Source organism: Schistocerca piceifrons, chromosome 1, assembly GCF_021461385.2.
Source record: "Schistocerca piceifrons isolate TAMUIC-IGC-003096 chromosome 1, iqSchPice1.1, whole genome shotgun sequence".
In the NCBI taxonomy this organism is placed as follows: Eukaryota; Metazoa; Arthropoda; class Insecta; order Orthoptera; family Acrididae; genus Schistocerca; species Schistocerca piceifrons.
Genome location: NC_060138.1, coordinates 1,207,096,643 through 1,207,112,306, shown reverse-complemented (window position 1 = coordinate 1,207,112,306; position 15,664 = coordinate 1,207,096,643). Strand labels below are relative to the sequence as shown.

At 44.6% G+C, this 15,664-nt stretch overlaps 1 pseudogene; it reads right to left on the bottom strand.

The window, feature by feature from the left end:
- Positions 1-476: 476 nt before the first annotated feature.
- Positions 477-594, bottom strand: LOC124723072 (annotated as a pseudogene).
- Between the last annotated feature and the right edge of the window lie 15,070 nt (positions 595-15,664).

The following is a 15,664-nucleotide window of genomic DNA, read 5'->3' as shown; positions in this document are numbered from 1 at the left end:
AGCCATGGTGGTTGTACCATATAAGAACCAGATGGGACTAGAAATCATAGATTCCGTTGTGACTACAGTCATCTTAACAGCAAAACTATGACCGACACATTTCCAGTTCCGAACATTACTGACACTATTAACAGTTTAGGGCAGTGCAAATACTTCTCTGTCTTAGGTGTGTGAAGTGGGTAATATCAGATAGAGGTATTCCAGGAGGACTATCCAAAAACAGAGTTATCGGTTCTGTGGAGGCATTACTGTTAAAACTAAACTAAACTCCATCCAAAGAGGCTTGGGAAGGCCCAATGGCACCGACCGGCTGCCGTGTCATCCTCAGCCCACAGGCGTCACTGGATGCGGATATGGAGGGGCATGTGGTCAGCACACCGTTCTCCCGACCGTATGTCAGTTTCCGAGACCGGAGCCGCTACTTCTCAATCAAGTAGCTCCTCAGTTAGCCTCACAAGGGCTGCGTGCACCCCGTTTGCCAACAGCGCTCGGCAGACCGGATGGTCACACATCCAAATGCTAGCCCAGCCCGACAGCGTTTAACTTCCGTGATCTGACGGGAACCGGTGTTACCACTGCGGCAAGGCCGTTGGCCGACATTACCGTAGGGGTTAAAAAATAGCCGCGCGGGATTAGCCGAGCGGTCTGAGGCGCTGCGGTCATGGACTGTGCGGCTGGTCCCGGCAGAGGTTCGAGTCCTCCCTCGGGCATGGGTATGTGTGTTTGTCCTTAGGGCAATTTAGGTTAAGTAGTGTGTAAGCTTCGGGACTGATGACCTTAGCAGTTAAGTCCCATAAGATTTCACACACATTTGAATTTTTGTTAAAAAATATTCTCGAAACGTTTCAGCGTTTGCTGGATGGAGTGGTGAGAGCATTGAAATCTCGCCAGTACGTGGTACACGTGGATGATATAACTATTTTCGTGAAGGATGTTGCTGTTGTTGTTGTGGTCTTCAATCCTGAGACCGGTTTGATCCAGCTCTCCATGCTACTCTATCCTGTGCAAGCCTCTTCATCTCCCAGTACCTACTGCAGCCTACATCCTTCTGAATCTGCTTAGTGTATACATCTCTTCGTCTCCCTCTACGATTTTTACCCTCCACGCTGCCCTCCAGTACTAAATTGGTGATCCCGTGATGCCTCGGAACATGACCTACCAACCGATCCCTTCGTCTAGTCAAGTTGTGCCACAAACTCCTCTTCTTCCCAATTCTATTCAATGCCTCCTCATTAGTTATATGATCTACCCATCTAATCTTCAACATTCTTCTGTAGCACCACATTTCGAAAGCTTCTATTCTCTTCTTGTCTAAACTGTTTATCGGCCATGTTTCACTTCCATACATGGCTACACCCCATACAAATACTTTATGAAACGACTTCCTGACAGTTAAATCAATACTGGATGTTAAGGATGTGAAGGATATAGCAAAGAAAAGCTAATAAAACGCTTGCGAGACATTTTTAGAAGATTATGAGCAATGAATTTAACATTAAGCACAGAAAAATGTCACTTTGCATTGGAAGGAGTTATGTATTTACGATATGTTATTAGCAGTAAGGGTTTAAGATGGTTCAAATGGCTCTGAGCACTATGGGACTTAACGTCTGAGGTCATCGGTCCCCTAGAACGTAGAACTACTTAAACCTAACCAACCTAAAGACATCACACACATCCATGCCCGAGGCAGGATTCGAACCTGCGACCGTAGTGGTCGAGCGGTTCCAGACTGTAGCGCCTAGAACCGCTCGACCACCACGGCCAGCAGGATTTAACATGTATCTGAGGTTGATACAAGCAGTATGGTAATTTCCGGTTCCTAGCAATGCCAAGTAGTCACAATCTTCTCTAGGATTAGGGAATTATTAAACAAAATTGATAAAAGGGTTTACATATGTAGTGGGACCACTTATTTGACTATCTTAAAACGGTGTAAAGTTCGAATGGGTGAAGGAATACCAAAACACGTTTGAGGAATTAAACAGGACGTTGACATCAAGCCCAGTGCTAATTTTTGTAGACTACCAGAAAGAGTTTATCCTGTCAACTGACACTTCCGATCAAGGTATATGGTGCGTTCTCACTCAAGTAGTAAAAGGAAAGGAGCATCCACCAGCGTATGTCCCTAGTCAATTGAACAGAACAGACAAAAACTATTCCACAGCAGAAAAAGAGATGCTACGTGTGATATATACACACATCAAAAAAAGGTTTGCATCACCTCGGTTCCGACAGTTCCGGAACCTGTGGAGAAAATTGGAATAGAGATCAACATATACATCATTTCCGCCCTTTTTATTGCTCATGAAAACCACACATTGCATGTTGTACCAGCATACAGTGAGACCTTCAGAGGTGGGGGTTCAGATTGCTGTACACACCGGTACCTCTAGTACCCAGTAGCACGACCTCTTGCGTCCTGCAGGAGAGGAATTCATGGAGGGCCGCATCAAACCATTCGGAAGCCTGATGACAAAAACAAGCGACTTCTAATCAAGCTGCGGGCCTATGGGGTATCGTCTCAGTTGTGCGACTGGATTCGTGATTTCCTGTCAGGAAGGTCGCAGTTCGTAGTAATAGACGGCAAATCATCGAGTAAAACTGAAGTGATATCAGGTGTTCCCCAGGGAAGCGTCCTTGGACCTCTGCTGTTCCTGGTCTATATAAATGACCTGGGTGACAACCTGAGCATTTCTCTTAGGTTGTTCGCAGATGATGCTGTAATTTACTGTCTAGTAAGGTCATCCGAAGACCAGTATCACTTGAATAGCGATTTAGAAATGATTGCTGTATGGTGTGGCAGGTGGCAGTTGACGCTAAATAACGAAAAGTGTGAGGTGATCCACATGAGTTCCAAAAGAAATCCGTTGGAATTCGATTACTCGATAAATAGTACAATTCTCAAGGCTGTCAATTCAACTAAGTACCTGGGTGTAAAAATTACGAACGACTTCAGCTGGAAGGACCACATAGACAATATTGCGGGGAAGGCGAGCCAAAGGTTGCATTTCATTGGCGAGACACTTAGAAGATGCAACAAGTCCACTAAGGAGACAGCTTACACTACACTCGTTCGTCCTCTGTTAGAATATTGCTGCGCGGTGTGGGAGCCTTACCAGGTGGGATTGACGGAGGACATCGAAAGGGTGCAAAAAAGGGCAGCTCGTTTTGTATTATCACGTAATAGCGGGGAGAGTGTGGCAGATATGATACGAAATTTCAGTCACCAACTTTCTCTTCCGAATGCGAAAATATTTTGTTGAGCCCAACCTACATAGGTAGGAATGAACATCAAAATGAAATAAGAAAAATCAGAGCTCGAGCAGAAAGATTTAGGTGTTCGTTTTTCCCGCGCGCTGTTCGGGAGTGGAATGGTAGGGAGATATTATGATTGTGGTTCGATGAACCCTCTGCCAAGCACTTAAATGTGAATTGCAGAGTAATCATGTATATGTAGATGTAGACATTGAAGAAGCAATGGCGGAAATAGAAAGGTTAAAGAGTCGTGTTAAAGTTCAAGATGAAAGGATATGAGTGGTAAGATTCGCTGATGACATTGGTATGCGCAGTGGAAGTGAAGAAGAACTGCAGGATCTGTTGAATGGATTGAACAGTCTAATGAATACACATTATGAATTGAGGATAAATCGATGGAAAACGAAAGTAATGAGAAGTATAAGAAATGAGAACGGCGAGAAACTTAACAGCAAAATTTGTGATCACGAAGTAAATGAAGTAAGGAATTCTGTTGTGTAGGTAGTAAAATAACGCTCGACGGCGGCTCAGGGGAGACATATGGAAGCGGATACCACTGACAAAAAGAACATTCCTGGCTAAGAGAAATAAATGTACTATTATCAAACACAGACCTTAATTTGAGAGAGAAATTTCTGAGGATAAGAGTTTTGAGGACAGCATTGTACGGTAGTGTGAAACACAGACTGTGGGAGAAACCAGAACAGAAAAGAATCGAAGCATTTGGGGTGTGGGTCTACAGAAGAATTTTGTAAATTAAGTGGACTGGTAATGTAAGAAATGTGAGGTTCGTCGCAGAATCGAAGAGGAATTTTGTTTATGGAACGCTCTGACAAGAAGAATATACAGTACATGATGACAGAACATGTGTCAAGACATCAGGGAATATCATTGTCAGGGAATATCTTTCTTGGTACTAGAGGGAGCTGTTGAGGGACGAAAGCTATACAGAGAGATTGGAATATATTCATCAAATAACTGAGGACCTAGACTGCAAATGCGATTCTAAGAAGGTTGAAATGAAAGAGAAATTAGTGGCGGGCAGCGTCAAACCAGTCAGAAGACTGGCGAACAGAAAAAAAGCAGCCCAATAATTCATTTGTAGGTCAAGAAAGAAATTACAGAATGAAGCAAAGGATCTCAGTTACTACATTTTCCAGAAACCAAAAGTTGTAAGAAAGCTCTTGACTCTGTTTCACCAGTCTCTGACAAACAGGGTGTTGTTCATTCCATTTCATACAATGGAAAATGTATACCTCAAAACTATGGCTATCACTTCGCTTCACCATTATAGTGCAGAATTTAAAGTTGAAAGATGGTTCAACAAAGAGATTCTGCAACAAAAAAATATCCACGACAGAGGACTACATTTGAATATGCAGCTATACTCCGCAAGCCACCTTACGGTGAGTGGCGGAGGGTACTCCGGTACCACTGTCTGATTCCCCCCCCCCCCCCCCCCCCCCGCCACCCGCCTTCCGTGTTCCACTCATCGGATGAATGAAGCGCCAGAGCAACGGATGGTACCAAGAGATTGGAAAAAAAAAGCGCAGGTCATCCCCGTTTTCAAATGGATCGTCCGTCACATGGACATAATTAATGACCGGTGTTAATCTATCATTGAATTATGGAACATGTTTATTACTCAGGTATTACTAAATTTTTCGAGAGTGAATATCTGTTCCATTGAAATCAATGTGGAGTCTACAAACTGAGAGCTTGTGAAACTCAGCTCGCTCTATTCACCCGTGAGACCCAGTGCGCCGTAGACAACGACACACAGGCTCATGCCGTGTCTTTTGATTTCTGGAAGACATACGATACAGTTCCACACTGCCATTTAGTGAAAAAAATAAGTAGTTGTCGAGTATCGGACCAAATTTGTGACTGGATTTGGGACTTGCTTGCAGACAGTACCCAAGGGAACAATTTAGACAAACGCAAAAAATACTTGACTAGAAGAAGGATTCGGTTGTTAGGACACGTTCTGAGGCATCAAGAGATCACCAATGGCAAAAATCGTCGAGGAAGACCAAGAGATGAATACACTAAGCGGATTCAGAAGGACGTAGGTTGCAGTAGTTATTCAGAGATGAAGAGGCTTGCACAGGATAGAGTAGCATGGACAGCTGCATCAAACCAGTCTCTGGACTGACTTGACCCTGGGCACATATACACTCCTGGAAATTGAAATAAGAACACCGTGAATTCATTGTCCCAGGAAGGGGAAACTTTATTGACACATTCCTGGGATCAGATACATCACATGATCACACTGACAGAACCACAGGCACATAGACACAGGCAACAGAGCATGCACAATGTCGGCACTAGTACAGTGTATATCCACCTTTCGCAGCAATGCAGGCTGCTATTCTCCCATGGAGACGATCGTAGAGATGCTGGATGTAGTCCTGTGGAACGGCTTGCCATGCCATTTCCACCTGGCGCCTCAGTTGGACCAGCGTTCGTGCTGGACGTGCAGACCGCGTGAGACGACGCTTCATCCAGTCCCAAACATGCTCAATGGGGGACAGATCCGGAGATCTTGCTGGCCAGGGTAGTTGACTTACACCTTCTAGAGCACGTTGGGCGGCACGGGATACATGCGGACGTGCATTGTCCTGTTGGAACAGCAAGTTCCCTTGCCGGTCTGGGAATGGTAGAACGATGGGTTCGATGACGGTTTGAATGTACCGTGCACTATTCAGTGTCCCCTCGACGATCACCAGTGGTGTACGGCCAGTGTAGGAGATCGCTCCCCACACCATGATGCCGGGTGTTGGCCCTGTGTGCCTCGGTCGTATGCAGTCCTGATTGTGGCGCTCACCTGCACGGCGCCAAACACGCATACGACCATCATTGGCACCAAGGCAGAAACGACTCTCATCGCTGAAGACGACACGTCTCCATTCGTCCCTCCATTCACGCCTGTCGCGACACCACTGGAGGCGGGCTGCACGTTGTTGGGGCGTGAGCGGAAGACGGCCTAACGGTGTGCGGGACCGTAGCCCAGCTTCATGGAGACGGTTGCGAATGGTCCTCGCCGATACCCCAGGAGCAACAGTGTCCCTAATTTGCTGCGAAGTGGCGGTGCGGTCCCCTACGGCACTGCGTAGGATCCTACGGTCTTGGCGTGCATCCGTGCGTCGCTGGGGTCCGGTCCCAGGTCGACGGGCATGTGCACCTTCCGCCGACCACTGGCGACAACATCGATGTACTGTGGAGACCTCACGCCCCACGTGTTGAGCTATTCGGCGGTACGTCCACCCGGCCTCCCGCATGCCCACTATACGCCCTCGCTCAAAGTCCGTCAACTGCACATACGGTTCAAGTCCACGCTGTCGCGGCATGCTACCAGTGTTAAAGACTGCGATGGAGCTCCGTATGCCACGGCAAACTGGCTGACACTGACGGCGGCGGTGCACAAATGCTGCGCAGCTAGCGCCATTCGACGGCCAACACCGCGGTTCCTGGTGTGTCCGCTGTGCCGTGCGTGTGATCATTGCTTGTACAGCCCTCTCGCAGTGTCCGGAGCAAGTATGGTGGGTCTGACACACCGGTGTCAATGTGTTCTTTTTTCCATTTCCAGGAGTGTAAAAGCAACACATAAGCAGGCGAAGAATTACATTTCAGTTCAGTTATTCCAGTGCCGATAAGAATACATGGAAACAGTAACAATCGTAAAAGGCATATGAGTAATCGGTCGAAGTGATCCAAAGCAGAATAAATGAAAGTCGTGTGGCACGACGGCCTGTTGCAAGTATTTGAAGCGGACGCCATTTAGGCGGCTTGGGTGATCTTAAATCCAACGGCACTCGGTTTTATCGGACGTTCACCCATGTAAGTACTAGCCGGGTCCAACCATGCTTAGCTTCGGTAATCGGGCGAGGACCGGCGTTACCAACGCAGCAAGGCCATTGGCTGCACAGGTATGACTACACACAACCAGTTGATTGTAAAATAGTTCCCTGGACGAGACTGGAAGAATCCTGAGACCTCGAGCTATACGTAAACACTGTTCATGTCTCAGCTCCGCACAGTTACTGCCTGCAAACACTGAAGTGCACGTATATCGTCGATGACAGTGACAAGTGAATCGCTACAACCCCACATCATGTATATAATAAACCCTGATTGCCGATGAACACAATCCTTGACAGTACTGTATTCTATTTTCTGACAGTATATTTCAGAGTAGGTTGAAGTTTAAGAGATTAATTAGGAAGAAGAACACTCAGAGTGGGATCCGGAAATACTAACGAATGAAGAGATGCGCTTCAAGATCTTTAAGGCACAGACGCTGCACTAAGGAATAGCTAACCAGCCAGTTCAGTTGAAGAGGAACTGAGGTACAAAGAATCTAACTGCAGAGAAACCATGGGTAAGAGAAGAAGTACTTAAACTGTTCGATGAAAGGAGGAAGCACAAGAATGTTAAGGAGATTCATGAATACAGAAGTAGAAATCGCTGAGGCATGAAGTAAATAAGAAGTGCAGGGAAGCTAGAACAAAATGGCTGAATGAAAAATGTGAACAAATCGAGAAAGAAATGATTGTCGAAAGGACTAACTCAGCAAATGGGAAAGTCAAAACAACCTTTGATGAAATTAAAAACATGGGTGGTAACATCAAAAGTGCAGCCGAAATCCCACTGTTAAATGCAGAGGACAGAGTGGATAGGTGGAAAGAGTATTTCGAAGGCCTGTATGAGGGGAAGATTTGTCTGATGTGGTAAAAGAAGAAACAGGAGCAGATTTACAAGAGATAGGAGATTTAGTATTAGAAAAAGAATGTAAAAGAGCTTTGAGGGACTTAAGATCAAATAAGGCAGAAGGGATGTATATCATTCCATGAGAATTTCTGAAATCATTGGCGAAAGAGGCAAGAAAACGTCTATTCACGTTGATGAGTACACCGTATGAGTCTGGCGACATACCGTCTGACTTTCGCAAAAATATCATCCACACAATTCCGAATACTTCAAGAGCTGTCAAGTGCGGAAATTATCTCACAATCATCTTAACAGCTCATGCTTCCAAGGTGCTGACAGGAATAATACACAGAAGAATAGAAAAGAAAAATGAGTTTGGTTTTACGAAAAGTGAAGGAACGAGAGAGGCAATTCTGACGGCGCGGATGATAATGGAAGAAAAATCCAGACACGTTCATAGGGTTTGTCGACCTGGAAAAGGTATAAAATGGCTGAAGATGTTCAAAATTCTGAGTAAAACAGAGTTAAGCTACAAGGGAAGACGGGTAATATACAACATGTACAAGAGCCAAGAAGGAATAATAAGAGTGGAAGATCAAGAAAGAAATGCTCGGATTAAAAAGAGTGTAAAACGGGATGTCTTTCGCCCCTACTGTTCAAACTATTCATCGAAAGAGCAATGATGGAAATAAAAGAAAGGATCAGGAGTGGAATTAAAACTCAAGGTGAAAGGATATCAATGATGCTTAATGCTACCATCAGTGAAAAGGAAGAAGAATTACATGATCTGCTGAACGGAATGAACTCTAATGAGTTCATAATAAGGATTAAGAGTAAATTGTAGTTAGACGAAATTAATGAGAAGTAACAGAAATGAGAACAGCTAGAAGCTTAACATCAGGATTGATGGTCACGAAGCAGAGGAAGTTAAGGAATACTACTGCCTAGGCAGCAAAACAACCAACTACGGACGGAGCAAGGAGAACTTCGAAAAGCAGATTATCACTGACGAAAAGGGCATTCCTAGCCAAGAGAAATGTACTAGTATCAACATAGTCCTTGATTTGAGGAAGAAATTTCTGAGAACGTGCTTTTGGAGGACAGCATTGTATGGTAGTGAAACATGGACTGTAGGAAACGGGAAGAAAAGAGAAACGAAGCATTTGAAATGTGGTGTTACACACAAAGGTTGAAAATTAGGTGGACTGGTAAGCTAAGAAGTGAAGAAGTTCTCCGTAGAATAGGCGAGGAAAGGAATATATACACTGCTGGCCACTGTAATTGCAACACCCTGAAGGAAGCATCTGAATCAAGTGACATTTACACCATGGGTTTGCAGCGATGAGATATGCAACTGATTAGAATTTCAGCGCAGACGCACATCACGCGCGCCTGTGGCGCCACCTCATAGCGCCATTTAAGGCTTGGCGATTTCGACGAGTGTACGTTCGGCACGTGTGTTTACCTTGTGGTCGTTTCACAAGACGATCAGTTATGCCTCGTAGACAACAGCGAACATCGTTTGATCAAGTATCCGAGTTCGACAGAGGAAGGATAGTGGCTTACCGAGATGGTGGATTATTATACAGAGAAATCGCTAGTCGTGTTGGACGAAACCAAACAACTCTAATGCGGATATGTGACCGTTGGATGCAGGAGGGTACGACGGACCGACGTGGTCGATCGCATTCACCTCGGTGCACCACTGCACGTGCTGATAGGCAAATTGTGCGCATGGCAGTGACGGATCGCTCAGTGACATCCCGAACCATAGCACAGCACATTGCGTCTGTAACGCATCATCCAGTGTCTGCGCGTACCATTCGACGCCGTTTACAGCAGAGTGGTCTGTCCGCAAGACGTCCATTGCTTCGTCTACCATTGACGCAGAACCACAGACGTCTCCGTCGCCAATGGTGTGATGACAGACGGATGTGGACGGCAGAATGGAATGACGTTGTCTTTACTGACGAGGCACGCTTCTGTCTGCAGCACCACGATGGTCGGATTCGAGTGTGGAGACACCGTGGAGAGAGGATGCTGGACAGCTGCATTATGCACCGCCACACTGGTCTTGCACCGGGTATTATGGTATGGGGCGGTATTGGATATTACTCTCGCACGCCTCTAGTACGCATTGCCGGTACTTTAAATAGCCGGCGCTACATATCCGAGGTGCTGGAGCCAGTTGTCCTTCCTTACCTTCAGGGCTCGGCCACAACCATATTTCAACAGGATAATGCGCGACCACACGTGGCACGCATTGTCCAAAGGTTCTTCGTCAATAACCAGATTGAAGTGCTTCCATGGCCGGCTCGCTCTCCGGATCTTTCGCCGATAGAAAACATGTGGTCCATGGTTGCTCAACGAGTGACCCAGATTACATCCCCAGCTGCCACACCAGATGATCTTTGGCAACGTGTGGAAGCTGCTTGGGCTGCTGTACCCCAGGAACACATCCAACGTCTCTTTGACTCAATGCCGAGACGTGTGGCAGCGGTGATCTCCAACAATGGCGGCTACTCTGGCTACTGATTCTGGCAGGAACCACATGTCACAGACGTCTGTAAACGTAATCATTTGATACTTGGTCAACATGTTATCTACAAAATAAATTTTGTTGTGCTACCTCTTGTCTTTCTTGGTGTTGCATTTACGGTGGCCAGCAGTGTATAATCACTCAAGAAGAGGGAATGGATTTATAGGACATCTGTTAAGACATCAGGGAATGACTTCCATTGTAACAGATGGAACAGTAGAGGGTAAAAACTGTAGATGAAGACCGAGATTAGGATGTCTTTAGCAAATAATTGAAGAGATAAGTTGCAAGTGCTACTCTGAGATGAAGTGGTTAGCACAGGAGAGGAATTCGTGGCTGGCGGCATCAAACCAATAAGAAGACTGACGACAAAATAAGTGAAAAAAAGATCAGGATGGTGGGATGAAGATTGGGACCTGCATCTTCTCGTATACAGGTCAGTCTGTTAGCGAGAGAGTAACCTCAATAAGTTTATCCCTAGTGTTCAATGCTGTTTTGTTTATACATCTTGCATCGAAGTTACTTAATAATGTGCATAGCTAGATCTGTTTCCTTCATTTTTTTTGGACACCAGTTATTTGACGAATGTATACAATATGCACACACAGTGCATCTGATATAGGAACCATGACGATAATTTTGGTGTGTATTTTGTGTACTGCACTACAGAGTTGCCAACCTCAAAAAATGAGTCCACATCCCTCCATAAAAAGTGTGATACTGATCTCAGAGAGTGGATAAGACGCCAATTTTATTCACTGCAAAGGTAAGTAACAGAACCCAGTACGTTGTCCTCGATGGTGAGTGTTCATCGGAGGTGAGGGTATCATCTGGAGTGCCCCAGGGAAGTGTGGTAGGTCCGCTGTTGTTTTCTATCTACATAAATGATCTTTTGGATAGGGTAGATACCAATGTGCGACTGTTTCCTGATGATGCTGCGGTGTACGGGAAGGTGTCGTCGTTGAGTGACTGTACGAGGATACAAGATGACTTGGACAGGATTTGTGATTGGTACAAAGAATGGCAGCTAACTCTAAATATAGATAAATGTAAATTAATGCAGATGAATAGGAAAAAGAATCCCGTAATGTTTGAATACTCCATTAGTAGTGTAGCGCTTAATACAGTCACGTCGATTAAATATTTGGGCGTAACACTGCAGAGCGATATGAAGTGGGACAAGCACGTAATGGCAGTGGTGGGGAAGGCGGATAGTCGTCTTCGGTTCATTGGTAGAATTTTGGGAATATGTGGTTCGACTGCAAAGGAGACCGCTTATAAAACACTAATACGACCTATTCTTGAATACTGCTCCAGCGTTTGGGATCGCTATCAGGTCGGATTGAGGGAGGACATAGAAGCAATTCAGAGGCGGGCTGCTAGATTTGTTACTGGTAGGTTTGCTCATCACTCGAGTGTTACGGAAATGCTTCAGAAACTCGGGTGGGAGTCTCTGGAGGAAAGGAGGCGTTCTTTTCGTGAACCGCTACTGAGGAAATTTAGAGAACCAGCATTTGAGGCTGACTGCAGTACATTTTTACTGCCGCCAACTTACATTTCGTGGAAAGACCACAAAGATAAGATAAGAGAGATTAGGGCTCGTACAGAGGCATATAGGCAGTCACTTTTACCTCATGGTGCGTGGAAGTGGAACAGGGAGAGAAGATGCTACTTGTGGTGCGAGGTACCCTCCGCCACGCACCGAATAGTGGATTACGGAGTACGTATGTAGATGTAGATGTAGATATGTTTGTCCAGAAAATTACGTTTATGGTGTACAAATATATTACCAAATGACATATGTTTTATTACTATTCCTCCTGATAAATTTTTTACTGTGTCCCTACTCTACGTTAATTAATCCTTTACTTTACAGAAATTAGTCCTTTACAGATAGGTCCTACTTTTTAACAGTTTGTAGTTCAGACGTACACAGCTCTGCGCCATTGAGGACTCAATGTCTTTTCTTCTGCACCCGCTGTGCTGTGTAACTGAGATGTGGAAGTGGTCTGTTCTTGCTGTATGTTATGTGGCGTCTAGCTGTCTGCTGCTCCTCACCCGCTGCTGTGTGTACCTGCGAGGTCTTTGTCCTGTACGAGGCAGTTGCTCAGCCCTCGGCGCCTTCGCTGCTGCATAATGGAAGCGCTATCCGCTTTCGCGGCTTCCGACCGAGCGAAAAATTTCTCCATTAACTTTTAACGTAATCCACTGGAAATGAGTGCATAGCGCGGCGACAGCGGCCGCCTTAATGCGCTTATGAATGAATATTTTAAGCGTGATGGGCCCCGGATTGCGCCTGAAGTGGCCGCCGAAAGCGGCGAAACGTTGCCGCAACTTTCTGCACCGTTTAGTTTTACGGTCCCCTCTCTCTCTGAGCTGGTGGGCGCTGCGCGGCCTGCCACGCCCAGAGAGTTAACCGTGATCGTGGCGCGGCTCTGGCGAAAGTCCATATCGCTAGGTGGGACGGCGCCCGCTGGGACACCCGGCGAAGTGGCAAGACACCGGAGTCTCATCCGAGAGGATGGAGGTTCAAACCCTAGGGCACTCATCTAGATTGAAATTTTATTGTTTTTCTAAATCGCTTAAGGCAGATGGCAGGATGGTTCCTCTTGTGACAACAATGCTTTGTGTCACATTTAGGGGAACGTATGGCAATTTTCCAGGGTGGGGAATGTGTCGCATTTTCAAAGTCATTAATTCCGTGAAGGGTGCTGCACTCTGGTGGTAATTGGAACAACTCTTCCAGCAGGATGACGTCATCAGCTGCGGCGGAGTTAGTGCAGAGAAACGAAATATGTTTGTCTCTCGTGAATTCTCTACTATAAATTTTACGAGGTAAAACGATGTAATTTTTTTTCCTTTTTTTTTTTTGCTATCGTTTCGGCTGCTATGGACCACGAAGATTTTTATTTCTTCCCTGATTGTGTTTTCCTCTTTTGCCAGTAGATTTTCATTTTGGCTGACTGTGGTTCTTTTCTCTGGTTTGACCATTTGCAGGCAGGACGTGGAACTGGCGTAGTAAGCGACATAAGGTTTTTAGTAATTTTGACTTTTTCCCTGAAAACTTATCAATGCTGAATGTCATCAAATGAAATTTCAACTTCCAGTAAATCCTTTTTAACTAGCCTTGACCATTTTGAATACGATTTTGTTTTTGAAATTGATGAATGTATGCGATGAGTAAGTCTTTGTCGGTTCATCGTTTCCAGATGACCAAACACATAATTCTCCGCTTCCTCATGCTGGTAACAATGTCTTCTGTATGTTCGTATAATTCACAGTTGTGTCTTCGGCGGAATTCTCCGTTTTCTTTGATAGGGCCAAGGATTTTCCTCATATTTTCCGGTCTTTTATTTCAAGTTTTCGTAGTGGTCCTTTCTTCGTCAAGTTTAAACATTCTCATGCATACAAAGCCGATGGTATATGTAATTAATTATGTAATTAACGATGTAATTAATTATTAAATGCAGGTATAATAGGTATAATCGTAATAGTTACTGTTGTGTTTCTGGCGTCAAATTTAATGTGGTCGGAAGGAAACTCCTTATCGCTGAAAGTAGTTGCTATTATTGAGGTGGCCGACAACGGCAGAACTGAAGGCAACGCAGATTAGGTACAATTTACAATAAATCATTAAATTGTAGTATACATTATGCAACTTTAGCGATCTGAGCGACACACATGGCAATGTACACTCACGTTCAGGATAAACAGAACACATTGAACGACTAGAGACAAGAAGTCCATATTCACAGGACGTATGTTTACGATATAAAGACTTACTGTAGGCCTGATCCTATACGGTTTGGATTGAACTGCACCACATGCCGTATAAGGACACGGCGCAATGTTTTTGAAGCTTTGCCAAGGGGCATTTACCAGTTGGGATATTTCATGGACGGTATCTCTTGTACCCACCGCTACCAAATGTCAACTAATCCGAAGGAGCAGATGTTGGGGGAGAAGAAAGGGTTACGACAAAATATGTGTTTGTTACCACGGATGAGAGGAGTAAGACTAACTGGGTTCTGCAATGAATTCAGCTAATAATAGCGAATACTCTATTCAAGAATCACGAGAGGAGGAGGTAGAGGAGGAGGTAGACTTGGAAAACGTCGGGAGGCATGCGAAGAGTTTAGATTGATTACATCACGGTCACGCAGAGATCTCGAAATCAGACACTTGATTGCAAGGCGTACCGAGGAGCAGTTATAGACTCAGATCACAATTTAGTAATGATAAAGAATAGGCTGAAGTTTAAGAGTCTACTTAGGAAGAATCAATGCGCAAGGAAGTGGGCTATAGAAGTACTAACGAATGGAGAGATATGCTTGAGAGAGTTCTTTGAAGTTATAGATACTGTGATAAGGAATAGCTTGTTAGGCAGTTCAGTTGAAGAGGAACGTACATCTCTAAAAAGAGCAATCATAGGAGACGGGAAGAGAAACATAGGTACAACGAAGGTAACTGAAAAGAAAACACGGGTAACAGAAGAAATACTTCAGTTCACAAATGAAAGAAGAAAGTACAAAAATAGTGAGCGAGATTCAGGAATACATGTATATAAACCACTTATAAATGAAATAAATAGGAAGTGAAGGTAGCCGAGGTGAAATGGCAGCATGAAAAATGTGAAGAAATCGAAAAAGAAATGATTGTCAGAAGGACTGACTCAGTACTTAGAAAAGTCAAAACAACGGAACCTTTAAGGTTCAGAATTGCAGAGTGGCGCAGCGGAAGCCTGCTGGCCCCATAACCCAGAGGTTGGTGGATCGTAGCCACACCCTGCTACCGTTGAAATTCCTAAACACAGACTGGTGTAAGACAAGAAAAGCATGCAAGGGGGAACCCGGAATAGCAGCGTCAACTGTCGTTTGTTGTTTACATTTATTTAGCAACCACATTATAACATGAATAAACTGATACAATAATCACAAATAATTATGATTGACAGGGTAAAGTTAATCTGCTTTAACAAATGATTTTATCTTAACAAGCCACAAAATTAGTGCCAGCATAAAACAGAAAAAGATTTAAAAACTTCTTTCCTTATAAATCAAGACGGCTCAAAGTGCAACAACAACAATCTCTTAAGATAATTTAAGAAAATGTGACAAAGCCTTCAAAGGATTTTCAAGAAACTAATAGACATTT